This window comes from Oncorhynchus keta, chromosome 7, assembly GCF_023373465.1.
Source record: "Oncorhynchus keta strain PuntledgeMale-10-30-2019 chromosome 7, Oket_V2, whole genome shotgun sequence".
NCBI lineage: Eukaryota > Metazoa > Chordata > Actinopteri > Salmoniformes > Salmonidae > Oncorhynchus > Oncorhynchus keta.
In genome coordinates this window covers 31,647,885-31,662,496 of record NC_068427.1, presented here as the reverse complement: position 1 = coordinate 31,662,496, position 14,612 = coordinate 31,647,885, and positions in this window count along the sequence as shown.

Below are 14,612 nucleotides of genomic sequence, written 5' to 3'. Positions count from 1 at the left end.
TGAGCACAAGGGACAGACAATGCCCAAGAGAAAAGAGATTTAAATATGAGGGTGGATATAAGGCTATAGGGTTAGGGTGATCATTCTCCTTGTTTCATTACATTAACATATAGTATATTATGTCCTGGCTCGTTAGTTATTGATTGTGTACGTCCCAAATGGCATTCTCTTCCTAATGATAGCGCACTATTTTTGACAAGGACCCATAGTGTTTTGGTAAAAAAGTAGTGCACACTGCAGGGAACAGGGTGCCATTTGGGATGCAGTTATTGAGTTTCAAAAGGAAATTTCCAGAATTATGTTTTTATGGGCTCCATTGTAAAAGCTGATGGTACTGATTACTGCAGCATTTTAAAGGGGGAAACTGGAGAGACATTAAATAAAACAGAATCCCCTGTAGATTCATTAAAATTGTCTGCATTTCCTTAATCTTCTGTATCCATTTACAAAGTCTTCATTATGCTTCACAAACTGGGAACAAAATGTAATATCTTGATAAGTGACACGTGTTCACATTCAATGTCGATTCCACAGGAATTAACAACATGTTAACTTAGGTAACATTTATCAAGATGTTACTCCACAAACAGAGATGCGTACAAAGCTCTCCTTCGTCCTCCATTTGGCAAATCTGATCATAACTATATCCTCCTGATTCCTGCTTACAAACAAAAATTAAAGCAGGAAGTACTAGTGACTCGCTCAATACGGAAGTGGTCAGATGACGTAGATGCTAAGCTACAGGACTGTTTTGCTAGCCGTACGAAGCTAAGCTCACTTCAACAGTGCACACTAATGAATGTGTGGATGTCAACCTTCCTCGTAGCACGTGGCAATAAGCATAAACATACTGTCTGAAGGTACTTAGAAAGCCATTTAACTAAAAAGGTGTGTTATAACCATGTACGCCCACACAGTGCTTTCTCTGCTAACCATCAACTTCCTGTCCTGATGATGATTGTTTTCCCTGAGCTCTGACATCAAGGCTGTGTGTCTGTCAGTGCATTACTTGGTCACTAAAGCTTGAAGACAAATGTTTATAGAAGTCAAATCATGTTCATTATTGGCCATTCACTGGTCTGGCAGGTATCTGTCGTTGTATCACAGAATGGAATATAATCCAAGATTCTTCCAATGGCATTGAGGAGTAAACCACATCAGTCACTGGCTTCATCAATAAGTGCATCAATGATGTCTTCCCCACAGTGAACGTATGTACATACCCCAACCAGAAGCCATAGATTACAGGCAACATCCGCACTGAGCTTAAGGTTAGAGCTGCCGCTTTCAAGGAGCAGGACTCTTACCCGGACGCTTGCACAATAAGCACAATAAGAATAACAATAACAAGACTATATACAGGGGGCACCGGTACCAAGTCAGTGTGCAGGGGTACAGGCTTATTGAGGTAATATGTACATGTAGGTGGGGGCGAAGTGACTATGCATAGGTAACAAACAGCGAGTAGCAGCAGCGTACAAGAGGGGAGTGGAGTCAATGTAAATTGTCCAGTAGCGATTTTTATGAATTCTTCAGCAGTCTAATGGCTTGGGGGTAGAAGCTGTTGAGGAGCCATTTGGTCCTAGACTTGGCACTTGCCGTGCGGTAGCAGAGAAAACAGTCTATTACTTGGGTGACTGGAGTCTCACAATTTTCTGGGCTTTCCTCTGACACCGTCTATTATATAGGTCCTGGATGGTAGGAAGCTTGGCCCCAGTGATGTACTGAGCTGTTCGCACTACCCTCTGTAGCGCCTTACGATCAGATGCCGAGAAGTTGCCATACCAGGTGGTGATGCAACCGGTCAGGATGCTCTCGATGGTGCAGCTGTAAAACGTTTTGAGGATCTAGGGACCCATGCCAAATCTTTTCAGTCTCCTGAGGGGGAAAATATTTTGTCATGCCCTCTTCACGACTGTCTTGGTATGTTTGGACCATGACAGTTCGTTGGTGATGTGGACACCAAGGAACTTGAAACTCTCGACCCGCTCCACTACAGCCCCGTCAATGTTAATTGTGGGCCTGTTCGGTCTGCCTTTTCCTGTAGTCCACGATCAGCTCCTTTGTCTTGCTCACAATGAGCAACTTGTTGTCCTGGCACTACACTGCCAGTTATCTGACCTCCTCCCTATAGGCTGTCTCATCATTGTCTGTGATCAGGCCTACCACTGTTGTGTCGTCAGCAAACCTAATGATGATGTTGCAGTCGTGTTTGGCCACGCAGTCGTGGATGAACAGGGAATACAGGAAGGGACTACTGTAAGTACACACCCCTGTGGGGCCCCAGTGTTAAGGATCAGCATGACAGATGTGCTGTTGCCTTCTCTTACCACCTGGGGGCGGCCCATCAGGAAGTCCAGGATCCAGTTGCAGAGGGAGGTGTTTAGTCCCAGAGTCCTTAGCTTAGTGATGAGCTTTGTGAAACCTATGGAGTTGAATGCTGAGCTGTAGTCAATGAACAGCATTCTCACATAGGTGTTCCTTTTGTCCAGGTGAGAAAGGGCAGTGTGGAATGCGATTAAGTCATCTGTGGATCTATTGGGGCGGTATGCGAATTGGTGTGGGTCTAGAGTGTCCGGGAGGATGCTGTTGATGTGAGCCGTGACCAGCCTTTCAAAGCACTTCATGGCTACCGACATGAGTGCCACGGGGCAGTAATCATTTAGGCAGGTTACCTTCGCTTCCTTGGGCACAGGGACTATGGTGGTCTGCTTGAAACATGTAGGTATTACAGACTCAGTTAGGGAGAGATTGAAAATGTGAAGACACTTGACAGTTGGTCCGTGCATGCTTTGAGGTCACGTCCTGGTAATCCATCTGGCCCAGTGGCTTTGTGAATGTTGACCTGTTTAAAGGTCTTACTCACATCGGCGTTTGAGCCGGTGTAGTCGGATTCACTCTTAATCCTGTATTGATGCTTTGCTTGTTTGATGGTTCGTCTGAGGGCAAAGCGGGATTTCTTATAAGCGTCCGGATTAGTCTCCCACTCCTTGAGAGCGGCAGCTCAAGCCTTTATCTTGATGCGGATGTTGCCTATAATCCATGGTTTCTGGTTGGGATATGTACGTACAGTCACTGTGGGGATGACGCCATTGTTACGTACGCCTCTGTGAAGAGGGAACGCAACACCCTGCTACAACTCAACTCCCCGTGAAGTGAAAGAGGTATGGACCTTGTGTGAGTAAGGATGAGTAAGGATGACAAAAGGCAGAGAGAGTGGTACCGTTTACAAGGAATTTATTCCGTCACACAGTAATATGGGGAAAAGGGTCTGGACGGAACCAAAGCAAAGAAAGTAAATATCAAAGCCCCCTCTCCTATCTAACCTGCCTACCCACTACCTATCTAACTTAGCACCACCTGGTGCGCTAACCAAAATGCAGGGGGTGGTCCGCCCAGGTCTTACCTAGTGTGCCTAGACAGTGAATATACTACGGGTATATGTATGCCCGCGGGCCTCTTGCCTAAGCACTCCCTAGGTGCCTACCCCCTGGGAACAAATGAAACAGAATATTAAACAATTTCACAAACATCCTAAGAAACAAAGGACATCAAATAAGCTCTATCTGATTATGCAACAAACTAACACAGTACATACCAACTGCCTGTATCACTCTCAGAAACAACAAACATAATATGACCCTCAGCCATCAGCCTCCTCTCTCAGCCATGATCTCTCTTTTGAACAACAGAACACTGGCTTTTATAACTGGAGAAGGAGTCTAATGGGATACAGCTGTAACTTGACGAGGGGGCGGGGTCAGCTCCAATTAACCATGGAGTCGACCAATCAGCTGCTGGGGGATTTCAGGAAGCCATCTCCTGAAACACAATCAAATACACAAACAGTCCTGTAGTGTAGCACCTGACCACTTCTATACTGAGCTAGTCACTGGTACATCCTGTTTTAGTTTTAGCTTGTAAGCAGGAATCGGGAGGATAGAATGATGGTCAGATTTTCCAAATAGATGGTGGGAGAGAGCTTGCATCTCTGTGTGTGGAGTAAAGGTAGTCTCGGATTCTTTTCCCCCTGGTTCGCTCATGTGACATGCTGGTAAAAATTTGGTAAAACTGATTTAAGTTTGCCTGCATTAAAGTCCCCGGCCACTAGGAGCGCCACTTCTGGGTGAGCATCTCTGTTCTGCCAGTGCATGGAAAATCCCGCCAGCTCTATATTGTCATCTCAGTGAAACATAAGATGTTACTTTTTTTAATGTCCCGTTGGTATGATAATCTTAATAGTAGGTCATCAATTTTATTTTCCAACGATTGCATGGAGAATGGAAGGCATTGGGAGTTTGCTCGCTTGCCTCCAGATTCTCAAAAGGATCCCCGATCTGCACCCCCTTTCCCGATGACTTTTCTTCACACAAAAGTCGTGGATCTGGGTGTGTTCCAGTGAAATCAGGATATCCTTCCCGTCAGACTCATTAAAGGAAAAAGTTTCTTCCAGTCCACGGTGAGTTACCTCTTTTCTGATGTCCAGAAGTTATTTTCGGTCATAAGAGACGGTAGCAGCAACATTACGTACGCAATAAGTTTAAAAATAAGTTTTCACAAAACGCAATTTTTTAAACAAAATTTCACAATTGGTTGGGAGAATGTAAAACGTCAGCCATGTTCTTCGGCGCCATCTTAGTAATATATAGGGAATAGGGTGCCATTTAAGACACAGTCACCGTGTCACTGTGATAAATGGCTCCTGTTACCTCAGTCTTATGTGGTGTTACTCAGAACTACATCCTCTGATTGGGGTCAGAGCTGTACTGGTCCTGGCAGCTAGCTATCATGTGTGGATAAGTAGAGTGCCGCAAGGTCAAGGGTTCAACTCCCACATGGATCACACATATACATTTAAAAAATTTATGCACTTACTGTAATGTAGTCGCTTTCCATAAAAGTGTCTGCTCAGAGACATACAGTATATTATTACATATATTTGTCTTAGTATGTGGCTGCTCTACATTCTAGTTTCACTGCGTTGTACCTTGGCTCTTTGCAGGCTGAAACATTGAGGTAGACTGTTGCTCCTTAGATGTGCAAAGGACTGTTAATATTGCAAAGTGTTCGTGATTTCAATACCAGGACTTTGACTGAAATATGTTTATGAGAGCAATAGAGGAGCAGAGTGGACTTGTTGCTATGGCTACCTGAGCCTGAGCATGTGTGTCTGTGTGTTTCTGCATTAGAAAAGATGCCAAAGCATTACATTTCATTACTCCCACCATTTATATCACCCACGCAAAACAGAGCATTTTGCTAATGAATCAAAGAGGATCAAAGAGGATATTTTAATGTGATATAGACTCTAAATAACAAATCCAAGTGTACATCAAACTATCTGGCTCGAAGAACCAGTGTGCTGGGACAGGGAACAATGAAACAGATTCTAAGCTTTTTAACTTGCAAGAATTCCCTACCTCCTATGTGCCCTCTTGGGATCCTTTTGCCATTATATCTATCCTTGCTCTTAAATGTGAAAACAACCCTGTGAAGTGAGGTGATAGATATAGTAATAAGTCAACATGAGAACCGGCAATTGTGACAGCCTATTGTAGCCGTCCAGTCTCCCATTGGGGCCCTTACCTGATCCTGGGGTCTTTGGCTGCAGTTACATTGTTCTCCTTCCCTGATCCTCCTGTCCTAGGCCCTGTCCTTGGCTGCAGCTGAGGCCGGACCCCCACAGTGCTACACCTGGTCCTCAGTGGCCAGGACGAGGGGTGGGGTGGCTGGTGGGATGCTGGGTGGGATGGCTGGTGCACAGTGAAGATGGAGTGCAGTGAGTCACCTGGCAGGAAAGGAGGAGCAGACTGTTAGAACCACACCTCAGACAACACACTGTGAATCGTGTCCTGAATCGTTTCTGTGATTCCTTGTGTCCTTTCTACTCACCTCCTTCTCAAAATGTCACAGAAGGAGTGAGGACTAGGGTTGAATTTTTTCCCTGTATTTTACAAATATTCCATCCCGAGAATAAATCACTTTTCTCCAGGTAACACACATTTCCTGCCAAAACCGTGTCATTCAAAAGCATTATAAAGTATATACTGTAAATATGTCTAGATTTGATTAGAGCTTTGATCAGTATAAAAGTTCTAACCTGACGCTAGCTGAGCTTGATGAGTCATATATTAAATACATTTTATGAGCCCTACCTAAACAACATTTAATGAGAACAAAGACCTAAAAAGCGCAAATGATTGTGCCATTATCCAATACACATATGATAGAGTCTACTGCACATTACACAAGACAGAAAAACATAAAAGCCCATAGATGTAGCTAACTACAGTATATGCTCTCTTGGGTAAATAAATTAAACTAGCTTCAGTAGGCTAATCTTTTTGAGTGTGAACTGTATTACTGTACTGTATTGTATTATATTCTATTACTGTATATGGAGTGGAATTATGCACATTGTTCAAACCATGATAAAGCAGAGATTCTAGTGCAGCACATGCAGGCTACCTACATATAGGCTAGTGAATTTGATTTAATTTGTAAAAATATAATAGGGCCTACTGTATTTGTATAATTAGTAGACTGACGCATATATATTTTCATAATATTTCCCCTAATGTTATTAGTCTACCTCCTATTTCACTCTCTATTGTTGCTTCATTCCTTCCTTGCTTTCAAGTGCTAAGGATGGTTTTTTAAGAAGAGGCCAGCAAAGCACAGGTGCTTGCGTATTGTGAAAGAAACAGAGGCCTAACCCATAATTAATTAGCTAAATATAAGGCTAATACTGCAGTGAATGTATTACCTGAAAGAGGTAGGCTAGGACATCTACTATATACAGTTGAAGTCGGAAGTTTACATACACCTTAGCCAAATACATTTAAACTCAGTTTTTCACAATTCCTGACATTTAATCCTAGTTAAATTCACTGTCTAAGGTCAGTTAGGATCACCACTTTATTTTAAGAATGTGAAATGTCCGAATAATAGCAGAGAGAATTATTTATTTCAGCTTTTATTTCTTTCATTACATTCCCCGTGGGTCAGAAGTTTACATACACTCAATTAGAATTTGGTAGCATAGCATTTAAATTGTTTAACTTGGGTCAAATATTTCGGGAAACCTTTCACAAGCTTCCCACAATAAGTTGGGTGAATTTTGGTTTGTAGGCCTCCTTGCTCGCACACGCTTTTTCAGTTCTGCCCACAAATCTTCTATAGGATTGAGGTCGGGGCTTTGTGATGGCCACTCCAATACCTTGACTTTGCTGTCCTTAAGCCATTTTGCCACAACTTTGGAAGTATGCTTGGGGTCATTGTTCATTTGGAAAACCCATTTGCGACCAAGCTTTAACTTCCTGACTGATGTCTTGAGATGTTGCTTCAATATATCCACATCATATTCCTTCCTCATGATGCCATCTATTTTGTGAAGTGCTCCAGTCCCTCCTGCAGCAAAGCATCCCCACAACATGATGCTGCCACCCCGTGCTTCATGGGTTGGAATGGTGTTCTTCGGCTTGCAAGCCTCCCCCTTTTTCCTCCAAAAAAACGATGGTCATTATGGCCAAACAGTTCTATTTTGTTTCATCAGACCAGAGGACATTACTCCAAAAAGTACAATCTTTGTCCCCTTGTGCAGTTGCAAACCGTAGTCTGGCTTTTTTATGGCGGTTTTGGAGCAGTGGCTTCTTCCTTGCTGAGAGGCCTTTAAGGTTATGTCGATATTGGACTCGTTTGACTGTGGATATAGATACTTTTGTACCTGTTTCCTACAGCATCTTCACAAGGTCCTTTGCTGTTGTTCTGGGATTGATTTGCACTTTTCGCACCAAAGTACGTTCATCTCTAGGAGACAGAACGCATCTCCTTCCTGAGCGGTATGACTGCTGCGTGGTCCCATGGTGTTTATACTTGCGTACTATTGTTTGTACAGATGAATGTGGTACCTTCAGGCGTTTGGAAATTGCTCCCAAGGATGAACCAGACTTGTGGAGGTCTACACATTTTTTTCTGAGGTCTTGGCTGATCTGATCTCTTTTGATTTTCCCATGATGTCAAGTAAAGAGGCAGTGAGTTTGAAGGTAGGCCTTGAAATACATCCACAGGTACACATCCAATTGACTCATATTGTGTCAATTAGCCTATCAGGAGCTTCTAAAGCATTTTCAGGAATTTTCCAAGCTGTTTAAAGGCACAGACAACTTAGTGTATGTAAACTTCTGACCCACTGGAATTGTGATACAGTGAATTATAAGTTAAATAATCTGTCTGTAAACAATTGTTGGAGAAATGACTTGTGTCATGCACAAAGTAGATGTCCTAACTGTCTTGCCAAAACTATAGTTTGTTCACAAGAAATTTGTGGAGTGATTGAAAAACTAGTTGAATGACTCCAACCTAAGTGTATGTAAACTTCCGACTTCAACTGTATATAGGGCTATACTGTATATCAATGTCGAACAGGATTATCTATTTTAGATGCAATTTGAATGGGGTTGATGGAGAGAGAGAAAGACTTTGAGAGAGTGTTCGCATGTGCACTGATTTATAGCAACAATATTCGAGTGAAAGTCTGTTTTAAAACTCTGCAGCTACAATAAAAAAAAGATGAATCTTTACAATTGAAAAACAAGGTGACCCCTGAAAGCCAGATGGAGATGTGTAAATTAGACATGCACTCTGTCTTTATATTACTCTAGCATAGGCTATGCTGCAGCAAATGTAGGCCTACCTGTCACAAGAAAAAAAGTTACCATGATGAGATGATAGGTCTACAATACATGCATTGTGAAGTGGGTTCCATACTGAGAGGGGCTGTCTTTCCCTACCCTGAGCGTTGATGATTCATCATGCAGTCCATAGAGAAGCCAGATTTAGATTCACACATCATTTAAAAGTTCCATTTCACACCATGCTGTTCATAGAAATAATGTATTATAATTTACCGGTTTCTCACACTTATTTATCCCAGGAAAAGGTAGTGGTTTTGGGCAGTAAAACACGGTTAATATTGGTAACCAGGTTCCCGCAATTTCACCTTAGTGAGGACAGAGGCAAGAGCAATCAATGAAAATGCTTTTGAGAGATGGAGTGCAGTGAGTCACCTGTCAGGTAAGAATTACATTACAGACAACAGATTTTACACATTGTTCAGCACAACAACACACTGGTCAAGACAGATGCAAGAGTAGCTTACAGTATATTGAATCAGATTTGACAGGGCAAACTACACAGCAAATTGTCCGGTGTAGATTTTTTTTGTGGAACATTTCTAATGTTAAATTTACTCTGTAATAATTAAATTAACACTCAGTGGTGTAAAATAACACTTTGGCGAGTAAAACGGTCCCATCAAAACCACACCCATCATTATCATCATTATTTCCCACCATGCTCTACTTCAGGTCGATTTTTGGGGGGCGATTGTTTTCAATATCTATGTTTTTGCATGTACATTGATTCATTTATTAATCTTATGCTACACAAAGATAAATGACATACATTTTCTAAACTAATCCAAATAGTTAGTTAGATTTTTTTGCACCCATTACTGAAATTGTTGTTCCAGTTTAAATGTTTTAGATAGTCTTCTTACCAATGTTCCTACCCCTGACAATCATTCTGAATGCAGGAATAAAAATGCCAAGTGTTGGATATTCTAACTCTGGCTGGATTCCAATAGGAATTACACATCACTTTGCAAGCCAGCTAAATTTTACTTGCAGGCATGACGTGGCCTTTAAACCAGGAGCTTCCTAACAACACTGTGTTGGGGTGGCAGGGTAGCCCAGTGGTTAGAGCGTTGGGCTAGTAACTGAAAGGTTGCAAGTTTGAATCCCCGAGCTGACAAGATACAAATCTGTCTTTCTGCCCCTGAACAAGGCAGTTAACCCACTGTTCCTAGGCTGTCATTGTAAGTAAGAATCTGTTCTTAACTGACTTGCCTAGTTAAATAAAGGTAAAATGGTAAAACCAGGCCATCAAACACCTTGCTGTATTTTAATGACAGCATTCGCGTAGGTACTCACTTGGTGAAAGCCAAGTGAGTCCCTTTAAAATGAAATAATTAATTAACCGTGTCTCTGTCACTAACAAATACAGTCATGGGAAATATGCAAAATAGGCTTTACATAATACAGTGTTAAAACAACACCAAAAAAGTATTTACTGTAACACAACAGGTGTTAATTTCTTACACTGAGAAAGTGTAACAACGTCAGCACTAAGCAAAGTTAGTCTAGTTTACTCTATATTAAGTGTTATGTTTTACACTGTAGGTGCTGTGTATTACTCCACAGTAGACCTATGAAAACACCACAACCAAGTTCAGTTACACAGTTTAAGAGTTGAATGGGGAACACTACAACAGAGTTAAATCTTTAACACTTTCAAAAGTGTTATTTTAACTCCAGTTCAGTGGGACTCGTGCTCACTGAAAATAGTGTACATTTAACAAACCCTGACAATCTGCACCCAATATGATTCTACCTATTTCTAGAACTAATTTCCTTCATGCCTATGGAGAAATGATGACCATCCGACGTACTATTAGAATACGAATGTATTATTGTCATCTAGGAATGTGTCATTATTTCATCCCACTAGCAGTGTTTAAATATGGACGTCATTAATATACTAATGGTTTTCCGGAGAGTCTTTTTCTTGTTAGGCCTAGAGCGCAAAGTCATCAGGGTGAAAATGAGACAATATTAACAGAAATCCATTACTGTAATTAAAACAGAGAGAGCGAGAGATCGAGAGAGAGAGGGGGGGGAGATAGTGTGAGTAAGTAAGTGAGAAAGTTGGGTGGGCTAGACAGAAAGAAGCAGAAGGAAAGAGAATGAAATGGAGAGAGCTTTTTTTATACAACCAATCACTGTTAGCGGTGCCGTATCTAGGTATATGTGACGTAAGTGGGCGCATAGGGAACCGCGGCTGCTAGGTCCCCCTCCGAAAAAAAAAAAAAGCAGAAAACAAATTAGGAAGTCAGTCGGAGTCTCAACTTACTGTTAGGACATTAACTTTAAAGCTGCACATTTTTATTTCCACCACCAAGAGGGGGCCACTACAATGTTTTGCCCGCAAGGTAGGGGGGCCCCCCCAACCAAATCTCGCTTAGGGTCCCCAAAACACTAGAAACGGCCCTGACTGTTAGTGACAGTCAGTCAGTGGTTAAACAGGTTGCCATGGAAACACAGTCAGTGTAGCCCTTTCAAAGTTAGCAGAGCACACTAACGTAATGGCAAAGCTTCTAATCCATGATGTACACAGCAAATTCCCCAGTGTAAAATTAAATAGACACTGAACAGTGTTGCATTAACACACTGCTTAGTGTAAAGCTTTATTTGCATGTTTGCATATTTGCCTTTCAAGTCAATTGTAGCTTTTTTTTACAACCCTTTTTTTATTGAATATATATATAACATACAATCTACTTGCAGTGAAGCCGCTCAAAATCTACATCACATTAGTCATCTAACAGACTCCCATCCAGAGCAACCCACAGAAGCAACCTGCGTCAACGCCCTGCTCAAGGGCACGTCAACAGATCTCCCACAAGGTCAAAAATGGGGGACCCAGCGACACCACCAGGCCACCAGCCCTCCAAGATCCCCCCCAGTTCCCCAAGAGCTGCCCCTCAACCATCTGAGACCACCCCCCCCCCCTTTAAGAAAATCATAACAGCAAGGCCAACTGAATATGTTTGCGTGCATGTATGGCACTATTTACATGTGTGTGTGTGTGTGTGTGTGTGTGTGTGTGTGTGTGTGTGTGTGTGTGTGTGTGTGTGTGTGTGTGTGTGTGTGTGTGTGTGTGTGTGTGTGTGTGTGTGTGTGTGTGTGTGTGTGTATATAGTGGGGAGAACAAGTATTTGATACACTGCTGACGATTTTGCAGGTTTTCCTACTTACAAAGCATGTAGAGGTCTGTCATTTTTATCAAAGGTACACTTCAATTGTGAGAGATGGAATCTAAAACAAAAATCCAGAAAATCACATTGTATGATTTTTAAGTAATTAATTAGCATTTTATTGCATGACATAAGTATTTGATACATCAGAAAAGCAGAACTTAATATTTGGTACAGAAACCTTTGTTTGCAATTACAGAGATCATACGTTTCCTGTAGTTCTTGACCAGGTTTGCACACACTGCAGCAGGGATTTTGGCCCAGTCCTCCATACAGACCTTCTCCATATCCTTCAGGTTTAGTTTTTAAAAAAAAATTGGGTTCTGGTCTGGAGACTGGCTAGGCCACTCCAGGACCTTGAGATGCTTCTTACGGAGCCACTCCTTAGTTGCCCTGGCTGTGTGTTTCGGGTCGTTTGTCACGAATCCCGCTTCCTGAGTCTGTGTTTGCCTGTGTTTCTGTCCTGGAGTGTGTTTCCGAGTGTCCTGGAACGCACTCTGTCTGGTTGCCGGGCGAATTAGCTTGTTGGGAGATCAATGTTCACCCGCACCTGTATCCCATCAGTAATCTGCACACCTGTCCTGATCATCACCTCTCCCCTTCAAAAGCTCTGACCTGACATCCATTCCCTGCCGGATCGTTAGCCATGAACAGTATGTTGTGCCATAGTATCAGCCTCAAGTTGGATAGAATTTGCTTTGTTGTTTTTTACGTATTGCTTGCCTTAAACTTACCTCCGTTTGTTCTGTCTTCAGTTACTCACCCGGATCATTTACCCCATTCCCGCCTCGTCGGAGGAGGATTTCGCTACCCTATTGGATCCACCTATTTACTCCCATCAACTCACCACCGCTGCCCGCTACGCCACCTGGATATATCTACCCATTCACATTCACTTGTAAATAAATACTCACCTTCTTCCTACTCTCCTTGTCCTGGTCTGCTTCTGGGTTCGATTTTGAAAGAACATGACATCGTTGTCATGATGGAAGACTCAGCCACGACCCATCTTCAATGCTCTTACTTGTTGGCCAAGATCTCACGATACATGGCTCCATCCATCCTCCCCTCAATATGGTGCAGTCATCCTGTCCCCTTTGCGGAAAAGCATCCCCAAAGAATGATGTTTCCACCTCCATGCTTCACGGTTGGGATGGTGTTCTTGGGGTTGTACTCATCCTTCTTCTTCCTCCAAACATGGCGAGTGGAGTTTAGACCAAAAAGCTCTATTTTTGTCTCATCAGACCACATAACCTTCTCCCATTCCTCCTCTGGATCATCCAGATGGTCATTGGCAAACTTCAGACGGGCCTGGACATGCACTGGCTTGAGCAGGGGGACCTTGCGTGCGCTGAAGGTTTTTAATCCATGATGGCATAGTGTGTTACTAATGGTTTTCTTTGAGACTGTGGTCCCAGCTCTCTTCAGGTCATTGACCAGGTCCTGACGTGTAGTTCTGGGCTGATCCCTCACCTTCCTCATGATCATTGATGCCCCACGAGGTGAGATCTTGCATGGAGCCCCAGACTGAGGGTGATTGACCGTCATCTTGAACTCCTTCCATTCTCTAATAATTGCGCCAACAGTTGTTGCCTTCTCACCAAGCTGCTTGCCTATTGTCCTGTAGCCCATCCCAGCCTTGTGCATGTCTACAATTTTATCCCTGATGTCCTTACACAGCTCCCTGGTCTTGGCCATTGTGGAGAGGTTGGAGTCTGTTTGATTGAGTGTGTGGACGGGTGTCTTTTATACAGGTAACGAGTTCAAACAGGTGGAGTTAATACAGGTAATGAGTGGAGAACAGGAGGGCTTCTTAAAGAAAAACAAACAGGTCTGTGAGAGCCGGAATTCTTACTGGTTGGTAGGTGATCAAATACTTATGTCATGCAAAATGCAAATTGCAAATTAATTGTTTAAAAATCATACAATGTTATTTTCTGGATTTTTGTTTTAGATTCCGTCTCTCACAGTTGAAGTGTTCCTATGATAAAAAAATATCGGCAGTGTATCAAATACTTGTTCTCCCCACGGTATGTGTACAAACACCTGAATGGCATCAACCTCAGGCAAACATACATTAGTAACAATACTGCCCCTCAGTATCATTCAAATATAATTTTTGTTATGTTTTATTTTGACTTTATTTTTTTCCTTCTAACTTTGACTGTCATTCTGTCCCCCGCCCAGCAACTCAACTCCCACTTTTCTCCAATTCCACATCCCAACACTCAGCTTCCCTCAGCCCACCCTCTTCGGATTTACAGTATATGCACCATGTATCTTTCAACTATGCTGTGATGATTACATACAATTTGAATCTATCTAATCGAATAGCATCCACAGATTACGCGTTGAAGGTAAATACTTTTACTAAGAGGACATTGGGCCAGTAACGTTGGGACAGTAACCGAAAGGTAGCTGGATTGAATCCCCGAGCTGACAAGGTAAAAATCTGTCATTTTGCCCCTGAACAAGGCAGTTAACCCACTGTTACTCGGCAGGCCGTCATTGTAAATACGAATTTGTTCTTAACTGACTTGCCTAGTTAAATAAAAGTTCAAATAAATAAAAAAACAATAAAAAAAAAACTATTTCCAGGGTCAATTTTAGATCGATGTTGTGTTTTTTTTCAGCCATTCCTGATCCTGATACCAGAAACAGGCTACCTGAAGGCAATACCAACACAAATGGTCTATTGATCCTGTATCCTCACAACAAAATCTGCAGAGCTGTGATG